Source organism: Lolium perenne, chromosome 1, assembly GCF_019359855.2.
Source record: "Lolium perenne isolate Kyuss_39 chromosome 1, Kyuss_2.0, whole genome shotgun sequence".
Lineage (NCBI taxonomy): Eukaryota > Viridiplantae > Streptophyta > Magnoliopsida > Poales > Poaceae > Lolium > Lolium perenne.
In genome coordinates, this window is record NC_067244.2 from 60384720 (window position 1) to 60401941 (window position 17222).

Genomic DNA, 17222 nt, shown 5'->3' on the forward strand with positions numbered 1-17222 from the left:
ACTCTACCATGTAAGTAGACTTATATTATTCCTATCACTCTTCCTTCTTTCCCATGATTGACTCATCATGGTCTATACTACTCATATCCCTTGTTTGTATCACTTACTATCAGTTGTTTCACAAGTTTAGATAGATTTTACTTACCCTATTACTTGTCTGGGTCTACATCTTTTATTAGGATATCTTAATTATCTTCATCACTTGATATTACTCCTATTGCAGGTCTGGATAACTTTTACTTAACCATAACATGTGTTGGTACACATCTTCCAATAGGATATCTTCCTTATGGTCGTATCCTCTCTTTGGACTACCATGTATTGTATACCAATTGTGATCTACTCATCTATGGTTTGAAGGACTTAATGGTATCCTACATGTTTGGGATTAGCTAACTTTACTTAGTAAAGATAAATTGAAAAGGTTGACTCAAGTGTGTCAGGATTATTCTCAAGTGAATATCCATCTCAAGTCATATGTAGTATTTGGTTTGACTTAGACAACTTCCTATAAACACTACCAATCCTATAGGTCTCCTTTAAAAGGTTTTAATCCTAGGGTCAAAGCATTTGCTCTGATACCAACTGTGGTGACCCGACATACCACTGCATGGTGTAGTATGCAAGTCTGATATAGCACCAATGAAACACAGTTCCACGGGTATTATATCGCTCAGAGTGGTACAACAGAAACATATGCGGGTCCAAGGCATGTCTATAGAATTACAACATCGACTCTGTTACATAAGATCATCACAGCCTCCTACTTTACAATGAGGTAAAACTGTAAATTTCTCCTATAAATGATGCTAGAGTACCCGGCCAACCAGCCCATCCAAAGGGGCAAATCAATCTGGGTCACACGTTTGCCTCTGCACAGTAAATCTTCTATCTCACTTTTCACCACAGCCGTTGGATCGGTCAAAATGTTTCTCACTCCTTCGGCTTCGGAAAGGCTCCATGACACGTGGGACTGGCCATGTGCGGGCCTCGATGACGAGAGGCAGACACGCCCGTTCCTTCAGTCGCCTTGTTTTTCCTCTCCACAGGGCACGGGTGAAACCCTAGATCGCTCCTCCAATCCCCGGGCCTCATTTCCACCCAATCCCCGTTTCTCCTCTCTCCTCCTCTCCAATGGTGGCGCGCCGCTCTCCCCGGCATGGAGACGGACGGGAGACCGCACGCAGGCGGGCTTCCGTGCGGCGGCGTCGTCGGCTGCGCATGGCGCCCTTGGCCGCCGCGACCTGCTCGCGCCTCCCCGACGCCGGCGGCCTCCCTGCGCATCCTCCTGCTGGAGGCGAGCTGCAGGAGAGCAGACGGGGCCGGACGGGACGGCTGCCGTGGCGGACGAGACGAGGCACTGCAGGAGCAGGTTCCGGAGGAGGGCCCCGGCGGCGCCAGCGGAGTCCTCGCCCGTGGCTTCCTTTCATCTCCCCGCGGCGGTTGGTGGTGCAGAGAAAGGCAACGAGCCGCGGGAGCGCACCACGCGCGTGCAGCTCGTCCACCAGCGGCGGCGGCGACACGCACGACGCCCATGCCCCTCCTTCTCAGCGCCTTTTCGTCCCCGTTAGGCAAGTGAGTTCCTGCTTCCTTTCTTTGTCTCTCGTCAATTGGATGCGGGTACTGTGCTTGTGTTCTTGTCGTTGTGGGCTACTGCCTGATGTACGTGTGCTGCTGGTACTGTCTGATGCGTGTGTGCTGCTGCAAGATGAAGGAACACATGGATCTGCTGTGTTCTGCTTCGTGTGTGTGTGTTGTTGCCGTTGTGGGATACTGTTAGATGTGTGTCTATCTGAATTCAAGTTTAATACATGGATCTGATGTATGTTTGTCATGGATATAATTTCACATGGTCCGTAGGTTAGATGACAGACAGCAGCAATGCCTCCAATAGAGGCCTCAAGCAGGTCACATGTAGGTGTCTATTCTTTATTGGTAAGTGGCATTTTCGTATGATCTTTGCCAGTACGATCTTAGTGGTAATAACTTTCCAGTAATGATTTTTCTTATTTTGATCCCTGGATCTGTTTTTCTATGAAATAGTAGCTTGTTACTAATTGTTTATTTACTCTAGCTCTTGCATTATGTAAATGTTTGATTCAATTCTTCTCTAAGATGGTAAAGTTTTATTTCTCGCTTTGTAGATGTGCAGCCGCGGCTTGGAATGTTGTATTTGGGTGGCGGAAGATTCCTACGACAGCAGTGACAACGATCAAAGACCGGTGCATTATAATTTAGTGGTTGATCCTAGGTGAATGCAGAATGCCTACTCTATTTTATTACTTTGGCATGATTTCTATACATAAGGATTGCATTAGTTCTTCCAGAAAATAATTTATTACTATTGTAGATTGGTTTTATCAGCGAGGGGCGGCTCTTGGGGCGGCGCTGTGTGAAGAAGGTGCCGGGGGCAGGCCGGCTGGTGCGGGCCACGCTCCCTCGCCCATGCCCTCGCTCGTCGTCTTCCTGGTCGCCTCTTCCCCAACCTTAGGCTATAAGCAGAGCAAGGAATTGAATGGTAAATGGGGGCGGCTGACGAAGGTGACCACCGGAGTGCGCTAAAGCAGACCTCATACGCCACTGAATGCATTCTGCAATTTCTCCTCCCAAGGTATGGCAATTGTTTGCAAACCCTAGATTTGTTAAGCCTTGTGTAGATGGAGAATTTGTTTAGATTGGTTGAGGAGAGGAGACAAATCCGTGGCCTATAGCTTTCGTTGGGGAAGATGGAGCACCAAAACCGCACAATTGGTTTAGATGATTGTTTTAATCTGTGTTTCAGTCCATTTTCTGTCCAATGCTTGTTTACAAGTGTTTTTATTAGCATTTTTTTTTGCTCGACTAATCAGGACATTGGTCTGGAAATGATCATTTGACCTTGTTTTGCTTGGGTTATATGGCGTTAGAACTATCACTTTCTCTTTACAATGAATGTTGAGGGTACTGATAAGCTCCTTTTGTGGAGTGTAAAACTAATAGCATGTTTATTTAGCACTGCAACAATAGCATATAAATATATGGTCCTTCTCATTATTCTGTAATATTTCTTGATATAATAAATTTATAATTCACATGATAGGAGTTTAATTATATACCATCATGTCTGTTAATTTAAGAAAATACTAGCTTGCAGCTAAGCTCATTGTTGGAGACATGTTTTTGCTGAGTTAGGGTTCTTTTGTGAAGACCATTGATATGTATTAATCTGGACATGTTCTCGCTGAGTTGTATCTTGGGCCACCTTGCTTTTCTTATCACGTGTCATTAGATTTCTTTTATTGCATCTTCCGTTTATATTTGTCCAAAGTAGCGGAGAACCTGGACTTGAGACTAAGAAAATTTCCTCCATTCTTGCAGGATGATCATTGATTCATACCGTTCTAAGTTTAAAGGTTCGGTTACCAACGCTTCATAGTACTTCACTTCCATTCCTCTTGGAATGTGCTTGTACTGATCTTTCGTTCTCAATATAGCATGTTTTATGTGGTGTGGTACCTTTGGTTCAAGACAGTGAAGATAAAGGACAGGGAGGTCAGCTGCCAGACAACGTGTTTGGCAAGGATGCAGTTGTTGATCCAAAATCAGCCGTCGAACCTCTGCCTCTGCCAAAAGATAAAAAGTGGGTGATCTTTTGGACAATCTACATTCTTTTTATCTATTGAACATGTCTTAACAGAAAATATAATTGCAGGTGTGGGACATAACCTGTGAAACAATCGACCGGTGCAGCCGACAAGAAAAAACAACCCTTAGACCGTAGAAGTACATGGCTCCAGCTTCACGGTAGGTATGAATGTTGAATTTAGTTCCAGGCACCACTAAGATTTTCAAGTTAACATGAGATTAAAAAAATCCCTCATTTTTATCTAAGAGAACATTTTTTAAGGAGGGTGCTTCTTTATAAACAAAACATGGATAAAATAAAGTGAGTTCTGCCATCACAGTAAGTTCATATACAAAATATTGTCCTTTGAAGATGTGGGTAATTGGTATTTCTGTGAGCTTTGGGTTTAAGTTTTCCAATAGTATCGTTGATGCTTTAAGTTTGGTGTTATCTGGTTTAATCACTTAAAAGAACTTCTCTTGGTGTAGGTCTGGTGCATGGTACAATACTTACATGTGGTGATTTGTTAACTATTTTTTGGTTTATCCACCCCCATCGGTTTGTGTAGATTTAGGTCCAAATGCTCATGGGTATGCATCATTGTCTTTTCAACAGATTCCAGCAGCTGTATTTTATTTCAGTTTGTGTAGAGTTCCATCTGTTTTAAGCATTGACAAAAGCTGAATTTTATTTTAGCTGAGGCTCGTATGCCCTGATTTACCCCTACAAGGTTGGCATTGTGACTATAGATGGTATACAATCGTCCAAGCTCAGGCACTGTGCCAACGCAAATTACTGGAAGCGTCGTCCTAGGTAGATGCAGTCACAATTGGCTGCAGTGGGTAGACAAAAAGAAATCGATGTGAGCAAGGTAAATTTCACCCGTGTTTGTGCATGTCTTGACTTTACTTTGACCATGTTGACACGTTTTCCAACTTATCTGCATGTTGTCCTTGATAAGCAATAATTAGGTGACTTCAAATATATCTGCCTGGCAAGACCAAATAAGCTTGATGAATTGCCCTCAAGGTAAATTTCTGTTCTTATTTGTGGATCTCTTGACCAGTCATGGTATACCAATGACCACTGTCTTCTAAAGCAGCGTGAAGATTCAGAATGTTAATAAGCATGCACGTAGAGCGGAAATGCCTATCTGATCCGGGGCTCAGATGCTCCCTATTTCTAAACCAATCACGTTCACCTTCTCTCTGGCATTCCAGTGTATTTGCTCACGTATTTTAAGTGTATTCTTTATTATGAATAGTGCATGGACCACCACATCAGAGCTCATCAATGTGCTCACCTCCTTCGCAATTGAGAAATTTTCTGTGGGAACGTAATGTTTTGACGGAGAGACCGCAGTTTCATCTTCTTTCCCCAGCCCAGCACCACGATTCGGCATCACCTCTCATCGCACAAGACCAACGAGGCGTTCGTTGTGGCGCACGAGGCGGCGTCGGAGGCCGGGCACACGCAGATTCTGCTGCTGCTCGTCTCGGCCGCTGACCGCCGCCGGCCCATCTCGCCGTTCTTCCACCCACGTCGGAGACAGAGAGACGAGCTGCAAGGCAGCAGCCCCCGCCGCCGGCCGCGAGAGAGAGAGAGAGAAGTAGAGCAGGCTGTGAAGCCAACGATGCCGTCCGCGGTCGATTCAGCGCCGCCCAAGGTCCAGACGCCGAGTTTGTGTCGACCGATTTTTCGCCACCGCTCGCCTTAGCTCCATCTGCAGGCTAATCCACGCCTACATATTACACAGGCGCGTGTTTCTGTACCAAGGTCCATGTAATTCCTGCGATATGTCCCCGCAGTCCAGGAACGTCATGCCTCCACGGCCGTCACTTTTGGCCTACCGTACACGATGAGGTCCATAATTTACGCCATTTATTGGTGAGGTGTAGTTCAGCGAAAAAGCTGCTGGGACGCAGATCCCTACACTCCACGCACGGTTCAGATAAAGTGTGTATCTGTGCTCGGGACCAGAAACACCTCTCCCGCACGTAGAGCCCTTTTTGTACCGGTTGTATGCCCCTAACTGTACTGTATCCGAATGCTCATGGCACTGTCTTCCTTTTCCTTTTCCAAGCTAACTGCACTTTATTTAAGTATCGACAGGAGGTACTGAATTATATGAAGCACCTTCACATTATTTCCAGTTCAAGCGTTTTGTTCTCAACTATTGCTTTTTGATTTGTGCATACAAGATGTTTGTATGTCCGTGAAGAATTAGAGTGCTACATGTTCTAGGCTGTGTTTTAGTTGCAGAGTATGCATAGTTTCTTCAACCAGCCATTTTCTCTATCAGTTGCTTTTCAATTTTTATCTGGAAGCCAAGGTATATGTACAAGAAGGCAGCATACTAACAATTTTATAATTAGGTTGTGCATGTCCGTAGTGTGTTGCTAATTTAAGTCAGTTCTCTCGGTGCTTTCTAAAATATGTGGTTCTAATTTAAGTCAGTTCTCTCGGTGCTTTCTAAAATATGTGGTTCTTGGTTAAAATATTTCCCTATTCCCCTATCCAACACCAACTGTGCTTTAGTTACTGGATTACAACTGCTAGGATGATAAGCTTAGGATTAGTAGTGGTGGCACTTGCCACTGAACTAAAATAGTAGCTATTGATTTCTAAAATTTTACATTGAATATATGCCCCTTCTCCTCTCTGTGAGAATTAGTAATTTTACATTTTGTTTGCGGGATTAGCAGGGCATCTATTGCTGGTGTGAGTGGTATGATCTTGTTCTCCGCCAACTACTGCTTGGAGTATGTCCTATGTTTCTATGTGCGTGTGTTTCACATAGGATGGTAGCCTAATTGGAAAAGAATCATTCGTGTTCTTAATTTTCTTGTTTCTGTTGTTGGTGTGTTCTGAGCTAAGATATAAACGCAATTAGGCAAGTTGCTTTCATCATATCTTCAAATGTTCTAATTAATCATCTGAAGATAAGAAAAGCCAATTATAGTTAATTATGATTATTTGTTGCTGGCCAAATGTAGACTACAAATGATCTTTCATGGGATGGATCATTTTAGCTCTATGTTCACCACAGTTTTCATGAACAAAAATTCCACGTTTATACAGTAGCCCAAGCGCTTTGTTAAAGCTTGACAATCATCTGTCCAGTCCTCAAACCAAAATAGACATGTTTTGTGATCTTTCAGTTTAGGTTTTATATCCTCTGTTCCACGGTAGTTGCTACCTTGGTATTACTACCCGAACCACATGCTTTTGTAAACTATAACCAAATTTTTTTGTTGCGTGTTACGTAATCCTACAAGGAATGGAGTGGTTTGCTCCTGCCCTTCACTTTGGTTCAGATTGCCGAAAAGCATATTTACTTAACATGTATGTACTTGCCGAAAACATATATTTACTTGCCGTAATACCTATGCTTTCGAGGTGCAGAAAGCCATGTAACTTTTGGGAACCCTATGATGGCATTCAAATACAGAGGTATCACAATGTCAAGTAATATTTTTTCCCCATCCTTATAACTTTCTGAAGATTCATAGATAGTTACATAGCTCATATTCTTTGTTGATTTAGAAACCTGCTATTTTTCATGATCATTGGATCAGGTCCACGGTGTTTGTGCAAATGTGTGCCATTATATGCTTAAATGTAAAACACCTTCTCCATGCAAAACCTCTTGCAAAATGTCCCTTTGTTCCATTCTTGCCCCTTCTATTTTTAGTGAAATAAGGCTATGCTATTTTTTTCGAAAGAGTATATTTTAATTTGGTTCTCTTGGGTTCAGCCTCTCAAGCTCGGTCTAGAATATTTATCAAAGAAGAGTTAGAAGAGGGGCGAGAGGAGATGGCATGTGCAACCAGAGCTTCACTGCTGCTCTGCGATAAAGGTGCACAAATTGATGTTGGTATTTAGATTGCGGTAATCTAGCTGCGATTTTTGTAGCAAAATTCTTTTTTTTGATGAAGCCAATGAAAATATTGGCGACACCTTTCAGTTAAATACAAACTTTTTTTTGTTATTGGAACCTTTCCACTGAGTATTTGATAAAAGATTTTTATTGTGTTTCTTGCAACTTTTTTCTATGACTACTTAATGGTAACTATTATATTGGGCAACCGTCATTTGATGTGTTTCAGGCATGTTTTCCAAAATAAGAATACTTGGCATTTAATTTTGCTTTGTTCTGTTGGTACATGCAGCTTGAGCATAGGCATATGGCTACACTTGTGGACTGGTTGCTACAATTCAAATACTTAGGCTTCTTAGGCCTTCCCTTTACATAAGGTCCTATATCTGGTGAGCATACACTATCTACTTCTTTAGGTTCTGGTTGATGTTTCTCCATATATTAGATGGTTGTGTTTTTCCCTTCTGAAAATAGACAATGCCTTTAGTTTAGCTGACTGGAATATGTAGTAGGTACCAGACCGAAAGGTGTTGTGTGGCTTTGTAGATGGTTTAGAATTCCACATTGGAATAAATGCAGAGCATGATCACACGAGGGCTTTCTCCTGCCCTCGTGCTCCCTGTCATGCATTCTAAATCGCTTTGTTCAGGCCCGCCTAAACTTTCTTGTGTAGCTCCGCTGCTGCTTAGTGGGGGTCCGTAGGGCGTAAGAAAATATGCACAAAGAACTCTAACCAAAACAAACAAGTGAATTAAACTTGTGTAATGGATTAAGCTGTGTATCCGTGTTTTCACTTCGGATAGAAGATAACACCTTCAGAAATCACCCCAGGTACTATAGATTTGTAAAGTGATAGAAGCTTATGCGCGTTGCTACAGTTTGTTGGATGGGAACCACGACCTCTATGTTAGTATTGTTGTTACAGAAGATAGAACATACTCCTGTGTCCATAAAATGATGTCTGACAGTTTGTCTAAATTCGAATGTACTTGACACTCTTTAGTACATAAATACATCTAAATTTAGATGAAGTTCCCGACATTCTTTTATGGACTGAGGGAGTATAAGATTCTCACAGTGGTTACTACTAACCTAGCCGGGGCAAATGCTGGCCAGCGTGCCAGTGGCTAGACCTTGCCTAGGCTCCTTGAGTGGCTGGTCCATCAATGTGTACATGCGAGATTACCATATGTGTAATCTCTGTGTGAAAATTTTATTGTTAATCATCACCGGTTATTAAATTCTACTGAGTAGCTGGTCCATCAATGGGTACAGGCGAGATTACCACCTCTACTCCGAGTTCCTCCCAAACTAGCAGTAGCATGTGAAAGCGTATTAAATTCTATTGTAATATTGACTTCCTCTTATTCATGTTACTACTATGTGAACATGGAAGTGTTTACACTGATGGACGTTCATTGTGTTTTTGTTCTTAGTTTACCTGGAGCAGCACTAGCGAAGCATCTATTTTTCTTTTCACTTCTCAATTTCTTGTGAATAACTTTCCTAGAAACAAATATTTCTTTTTTTGACTGTATTCCTTGATTTTATTATGATGGTGTGCCAAATGAATCAGAACATCATATAGCATATCCTTTGTGGAGGTCATATATTATATTGAATGTTGCAAGTTTGTGTCTCTGGTTGTTCTATGCCCCTTTTATTAGTTCATGTCTAGCTTACTGAAGTTTTGATCAGAAGAGGAATGAATCATAGAGTTGTTGAGCATCTTTTTTTCACTGCTCAAGTTCTTGAATAACTTTCCTACAAACAATTATTTGTTTTGGACTGTTGTCTTTGATTTTATTATGATGGTTTATCAAATGAATCAGAACATAAAATGCATATAACATATCTTAGGTGGTAATGTATAGTTTTGAATGCCGCAAATGTTCTTGTGGAGTTTCTTTACCCCTTTTATTTGTTCAAGTCTGTAGCTTACTGAAATTATGGATACAAAGTGCTTGTCAAATTGCTTGCAAGGATAGCAAGGATTTTCCAGGCTGCTATTTTTCATAGTACTAGAGCCTTTTTCGATCTTCTAGAATGTTACTACTTCTTATTCCTTTTGTCTATGCTGCCTTTGATGTGTTGATATTATACCGAATGTAACATACTTGCAGTTTTAGTATACAGCTACACTTCATCAATGTTAGATCGACTTTTTTTTATTGTCTCTCTAATGCTTATGGTTTTTGAACTACTCCCTCCGTCCTACCAAAAATGTCTCAACTTTGTCAAAATTTGGATGTATAATTGTGTTTAAACATAAAGGAATGACAAGAAGCTGTATATTTTCCTTGGTTGTAATCATTATTCTACATGCAGCAGAATGCCACCGCTACCCAGGGCCACGCGAGGCATTCTGGGGTGAGCACAACAATGATGGGTCATCAATGTGTTATATCCTAGATCCTCCTCTTTCATTTGTTAAACTGGCTCATGGTGTTGATAGCCTCCTTAACTTGCAGAAATGACATAATTCGAAATTAATAAGGATTGTTTACTTCCTTGTACATCTATGATTGATTGAGTGAAATATAAAACACTTGTTTTTCTTTGTCTCTGGCCATATGTATAATTTTTAAAGAACTAATTTCTACTACTTGCATTAGAAATATTAAAATGTTTGTTTTTCTTAGTCTCTCGCCATATTCTTCCTACAGGAAGTACGATGTTTGATGGCATATACGTTCATCAAATCTTCTGGTTAGGTCTTGAGATCTTACCACGTGGATCATGTTCATGTGAGGCCCATTACTTTTCTGGACAATCCATTTGAACTTGTCTTCTATCTGCACACTATCGCCTCCTGACTTGATGGATTTAGGAGGGATTCCATGAGCACTGATGGTTTTCAGGTCGTGTTGATGTGGTTAAATTTACCTGGGACATGCGTCCCTTCATGATTTTTTGATTTGTACATTTTGTGAATTTTTTAACTTTGAATGAATCCCTCTATAAGGCAATGCGGTTATGGCATGTAGTCAGCTTCATAGCTTTAGGAGCTTTGTATGATTTATCTTTCTTAAGAGTTAATAACAGGTTAAGAAAAATAGAATCAATATTTTTTGGTGAGTTCTTTAGCTTAATTGATTTGTACTAATTATAATTTCAGTACCAAATCTATGGCGTATTCTCATATGCTATTCCGAGTCCTCTATAATGTCTATAATTGACATTGCATATGATCTTGACATTGCATATAATCTATAGAATGCAGGTCTCAAGCATGGCTTAAAATCACAACCTTTTGGCACCCTCCTAATGTTGGCTGGACAAAAACAAATGGTGATGGGGCTTTCAGTTCTGGGCCCGGGGAAGCGGCCTATGGATCCATTGCTTGTGATCACCAGGGCCGATTCTACCCAAACGCAGCTAATGCCCTCTCTATGGAGGCTCATGCTATTCGAGGTGTGATTCTGGCCAGGGATAAGAAGTTTCAGAAAGTGATTATTGAAACTGATTCTCTGATGTCATGTCAAAGCTGAACAATGGTAACTTTAAGCGTTCAGAAATTGCACCTATTCTCTATGATGTAATGGAGCTTAGCAACGGTTTTTCTTGGTTCCCTATTGTTTTTATTTGAAGAGCATGCAATGTTGCCACACATGTCTGTGCTCACTATTACGGAAAGGAGAAGGTACATTTGGACTGAATATACACCTGATTTTATCTGTAATTGCCTTTCTGTTGATTGCAACTCTATTGCTATGGAATGAAAAGCTCCTTAATCGCAATTTTTTCGTGTATATCTGATGTTTTTTTCACACACATGCCATCAGCATATGCTTTGCTGGTTCTATAGCATATGCACGGGACGGAGTAGACTATCGCCTAATCGTTTCCTTAGTACCAATGTATGCGTAGCTAACGGAGGACTTCGCATGTGTCTCGCCGTTTAAAGCCAGTAATCTCAGTCATATATGACAACATTGATAAATTTAAGGTTATAAATGTCTTGCGTTTTCATTTGCGCCGGGGCAATTCTTGGAAAACTAAACAGACATCAGTCGACAAACTTATGTTTTTATGTTCTTTAAAAAATATTGCCTATATAGACTTAAGGGCTTTCAAAGACCTACTGAATTCTTAGACAACTAAACAAACATAAGCATCGTGTAACATATTGTTATAGTAATATCTTGCATTTGCCTGTGCGCCGGGGCGCACCGGGTCATCTAGTAACTCCAGAAGAACGACTCGTAGTCTAGTCTTATCACGAACTCTATTTGTAGAGTATTTCACTAACTACAGAGGCTAAGAATAGACTCTAGCTAAATAGGAGCTAGGTTTAGGAAGCTAGTTCCCTTCTAGGGCTAATTAGGTTTTCTCCTTGTTGAATGTGGTATCTGACTCCTCCGACAGGGTCCTGTCTCGTGAAGTAGTTGTCGACTCCTCGGCCTTCGAGTTGCACTGTAGATCCTCCTTCGATGCCTCCATATCTAAGCAGGGGGTTTAAGAGTGGGATGAGTACGAGCGTACTCAACAAGTTCATTATAGGAAAGAGGTGTTTAATGCACTAGCTACGACATTAGACCAGAAAGTCTAATACCAATTTAAGTTTTCATAACCATTTCTTCAAAAGGTTGCTTTTATTCAGAAGAACTATGTCCGTCAGCCTTCACCGGTTTACTAGAACTTCATGGAGCTCCTTTCCGGCCGCGTTCGCAGTTCCATATCCCGGAACAGGGAGTGACAGGTCACGGTTCTTTACACTCTGCAGAGGTGTGTTGCTTTACCCATAAGAGATCTTATCCTTGGTGCCAACCGAGCTTAAGTTCTCGTCCACACTTCCTTTGGTGTGAGGCCCGGTATAAGGTCTAGCCAATCATGTTCCTCCGCTACCTCGAACACCCACCCTTTGTTGCATACTCCGACCCTGGGTCCACGCCGGTCCCATTATTCCCATAGATTTCAGGGTGGACTCCGACCACGACGTCAATGCAGGGTTCTACCATACATTCCTACGCCGGCAGATGCAACCCATCATAGACCTCATTACCGTTGGGACTTCTACGGGTTCCCACCCCTGCATCAAGTCTCGCAAGATCATGAGCACCCGGTAATGAGCATACGTTGATGAACGAGAGGTGGAAACACTTTTGACTACTCCGTCCCACTCCGGATCTTATGGTTAACACGGATATTAAGGCACAAGAATCACTGGCGACATTTGTTGTTTAATCCTAGATGGATATAACCCTTGCAATGGAACCTCCACCATATCAACACAATCCATGGTTCCATTGCCCACCACATAGTCATATTCATAGTCATGAAAGTAGTGGTTTTGGTTTTTGTGCAATAATGATAATCATAGTACTTTGCAAGTAATTTGATAGAAATACTCAAATGACATGAGCACGTGATGAACTTTCCTTTCTTGACGGCAAGATTATGCAGTCAAGGTCTTCGATACGCAATAACTCCAAATTCTGAAATAGCATCATCGTCCGGTAAGGACGATGTTTAAAAGATTGGCAAGGATGCAATAATGCATAAGAATGAGATGCAATCGCTCTAAGCGTGACCTAACCCCGATGATTTAGGATCAGTGAGTTGTAATGATTGGTTTAGGGTGTGTTGCACTTTTAGAGTGATTCACATACAAGGTTCTTATTCAGGTGTGATTACTTGGTATTATAAACAGGTAGATAATAATCTCAAAAAAAAAAACAGGTAGATAATAGAGCATAATAATCAATTGAGCACACAAAAATGATAATTGGCATAATGTTAACAAGTAAAGAGCAGTGGTCAGTTTAGTACTTGATACGTCTCCAACGTATCTATAATTTCCGATGTTCCATGCTTGTTTTATGACAATACCAACATGTTTTGTTCACACTTTATATCATTTTCATGCATTTTCCGGAACTAACCTATTAACAAGATGCCACAGTGCCGTCTCGTTTTCTGTTTTTGGTGCCACAAAGGCTGATCGGGCAATATTCTCGGAAATGGACGAAATCAACGCCAAACCTCCTATATTTCCCGGAAGCGTCCAGAACACCGAAGAAGAGTCGGAGAGGGGCCAGGGGGCCACCACACCACATGGCGGCGCGGGCCAGGCCTAGGCCGCGCCGGCCTAGGGTGTGGCGCCCCCAGGTGCCCCCCTGCGCCGCCTCTTCGCCTATAAAAGCCCTTTCGACCTAAAAACGCAGTACCAATTGACGAAACTCCAGAAAGACTCCAGGGACGCCGCCACCGTCGCGAAACTCCAATTCGGAGGACAGAACTCTCTGTTCCGGCACCCTGCCGGACGGGGAATTGCCCCCGGAGCCATCTCCACCACCGTCTTCACCGCCATCTTCACCGCCATCGCTGCCCCCATGATGAGGAGGGAGTAATTCACCCCTGAGGCTGAGGGCTTCGCTGTAGCTATGTGGTTCATCTCTCTCCCATGTACCTCAATACAATGATCTCATGAGCTGCTTTACATGATTGAGATTCATATGAGTTTTGTATCACTATTATCTATGTGCTACTCTAGCAAAGTTATTAAAGTAGTTCTATTCCTCCTGCACGTGTGTAAAGGTGACAGTGTGTGCACCGTGTTAGTACTTGGTTTATGCTATGATCATGATCTCTTGTAGATTGCGAAGTTAACTATTGCTATGATAATATTGATGTGATCTATTCCTCCTACATATGCATGAAGGTGACAGTGTGCATGCTATGTTAGTACTTGGTTTAGTCCTTTGATCTATCTTACACTATAAGGTTACTTAAACATGAGCATTATTGTGGAGCTTGTTAACTCCGGCATTGAGGGTTCGTGTAATCCTACGCAATGTGTTCATCATCCAACAGAAGTGTAGAGTATGCATTTATCTATTCTGTTATGTGATCAATGTTGAGAGTGTCCACTAGTGAAAGTGTAATCCCTAGGCCTTGTTCTTAAATACTGCTATCGCTACTTGTTTACTACTGCTGCGTTACTACTGCTTGTTTACTGTTTTACTGTGTTACTACTGCTGCAATACTACCACCATCAACTACACGCCAGCAAGCTATTTTCTGGCACCGTTGCTACTGCTCATATATATTCATACCACCTGTATTTCACTATCTCTTCGCCGAACTAGTGCACCTATTTGGTGTGTTGGGGACACAAGAGACTTCTTGCTTTGTGGTTGCAGGGTTGCATGAGAGGGATATCTTTGACCTCTTCCTCCCTGAGTTCGATAAACCTTGGGTATCCACTTAAGGGAAACTTGCTGCTGTTCTACAAACCTCTGCTCTTGGAGGCCCAACACTGTCTACAGGAAAGGAGGGGGAACGTAGACATCAAGCACTTTTCTGGCGCCGTTGCCGGGGAGGAAAGGTAAAAGGCACTCATACTCCGGTTCCAGGTAAAGTACTTTTCTGGCGCCATTGTGTTTGTGCTCGAAGCTATTTCCTTTAGATCCTGCAATTGCATCTTTTTGTTTCTTGTTTACACTAGTAAGGCATAATGGACAACATCTGTGAGCTTTTTATTCTATTTCCTGAGTCAAGACATGAATGGTTTGATGCGAAATTTAAAAAACCTATGGAATCTTATTTGCATGCTGGTAGTAATATTAGTATGAACGCTTTGAACACCATTGTTGATAATAATATAGAAAGTTCTAAGCTTGGGGAAGCTGGTTTTCATGATCTTTTTAGTCCCCCAAGAATTGAGGAGGAAATTTACTTTGATGATACTTTGCCTCCTATTTATGATGATTATAATGATAGAAGTCTTTTGGTACCGCCTGTTATGGAGGATAAATTTGATTATGATTACAATATGCCTCCTATATTTGATGATGAGAATAATAATGATAGCTACTTTGTTGAATTTGCTCCCACTACAACTAATAAAATTGATTATGCCTATGTGGAGAGTAATAATTTTATGCATGAGACTCATGATAAGAATGCTTTATGTGATGGTTATATTGTTGAGTTTGCTCATGTTGCTACTGAAAGTTATTATGAGAGAGGAAAATATGGTTGTAGAAATTTTCATGTTACTAAAACACCTCTCTATGTGCTGAAATTTTTCAAGCTACACTTGTTTTATCTTCCTATGCTTGTTACTTTGCTCTTCATGAACTTGTTTATTTACAAGATTCCTATGCATAGGAAGCATGTTAGACTTAAATGTGTTTTGAATTTGCCTCTTGATGCTCTCTTTTGCTTCAACTACTATTTCTTGCGAGTGCATCGTTAAAACTGCTGAGCCCATCTTAATGGCTATAAAGAAAAGAACTTCTTGGGAGATAACCCATGTGTTATTTGCTACAGTACTTTGTTTTATATTTGTGTCTTGGAAGTTGTTTACTACTGTAGCAACCTCTCCTTATCTTAGTTTTGTGTTTTGTTGTGCCAAGTAAAGCCGTTGATAGAAAAGTAAGTACTAGATTTGGATTACTGCGCAGTTCCAGATTTCTTTGCTGTCACGAATCTGGGTCCACCTCCCTGTAGGTAGCTCAGAAAATTAAGCCAATTTACGTGCATGATCCCCAGATATGTACGCAACTTTCATTCAATTTGAGAATTTTCATTTGAGTAAGTCTGGTGACATTTTAAAATTCGTCAATACGAACTGTTCTGTTTTGACAGATTCTGCCTTTTATTTCGCATTGCCTCTTTTGCTATGTTGGATGAATTTCTTTGATCCACTAATGTCCAGTAGCATTATGCAATGTCCAGAAGTGTTAAGAATGATTGTGTCACCTCTGAATATGTTAATTTTTATTGTGCACTAACCCTCTAATGAGTTGTTTCGAGTTTGGTGTGGAGAAAGTTTTCAAGGGTCAAGAAAGGAGGATGATATACTATGATCAAGAAGAGTGAAAGCTCTAAGCTTGGGGATGCCCCGGTGGTTCATCCCTGCATATTTCAAGAAGACTCAAGCGTCTAAGCTTGGGGATGCCCAAGGCATCCCCTTCTTCATCGACAAATTATCAGGTTCCTTCTCTTGAAACTATATTTTTATTCGGTCACATCTTATGTGCTTTACTTGGAGCGTCTGTATGCTTTTGTTTTTGTTTGTGTTTGAATAAATGCTTGTGTGGGAGAGAGACACGCTCCGCTGGTTCGTATGAACACATGTGTTCTTAGCTCATAATATTCATGGCGAAGTTTCTTCTTCGTTAAATTATTATATGGTTGGAATTGGAAAATGCTACATGTAGTAATTGGTATGATGTCTTGAATAACTTGATACTTGGCAATTGTTGTGCTCTTGTTTAAGCTCTTGCATCATATACCTTGCACCTATTAGTGAAGAAATACATAGAGCTTGTTAAAATTTGGGTTTGCATGAGTGGTTTCTCTAGAGTCTAGATATTTTCTAGTAAGATGTTTGAACAACAAGGAAGACGATGTATAGTTTTATAATGCTTGTAATATGTCTTTTATGTGAGTTTTGCTGTACTAGTTCGTGCTTGTGTTTGCTTCAAACAACCTTGCTAGCCTAAACCTTGTATCGAGAGGGAATACTTCTCATGCATCCAAATCCTTGAGCCAAACAACACTATGCCATTTGTGTCCACCATACCTACCTACTACATGGTATTTTCCGCCATTCCAAAGTAAATTGCTTGAGTGCTACCTTTAAAATTCCATCATTCACCTTTGCAATATATAGCTCATGGGACAAATAGCTTAAAAACTATTGTGGTATTGAATATGTAATTATGCACTTTATCTCTTATTAAGTTGCTTGTTGTGCGATAACCATGTTCACTGGGGACGCCATCA

General features: G+C 41.2%; 2 long non-coding RNA genes across 3 annotated transcripts; both read left to right on the top strand.

Moving 5' to 3' along the window:
* The first annotated feature begins 1396 nt into the window (after positions 1–1396).
* Positions 1397–2212, top strand: LOC139838606 (uncharacterized). Its single transcript, XR_011756121.1, has 3 exons — positions 1397–1575; positions 1861–1935; positions 2145–2212. It is a non-coding gene; the product is annotated as an uncharacterized lncRNA (long non-coding RNA).
* A 497-nt stretch (positions 2213–2709) lies between these two features.
* On the top strand, positions 2710–10921 carry LOC127294910 (uncharacterized). 2 transcript variants are annotated; one of them, XR_007847223.2, is made up of 6 exons: positions 2710–3392; positions 3474–3619; positions 3692–3787; positions 7362–7463; positions 7777–7873; positions 10701–10921. It is a non-coding gene; the product is annotated as an uncharacterized lncRNA (long non-coding RNA). The 2 variants fall into 2 exon arrangements; XR_007847217.2 differs by having other exon boundaries at positions 2712–3392; positions 3692–3783.
* Positions 10922–17222: the final 6301 nt, after the last annotated feature.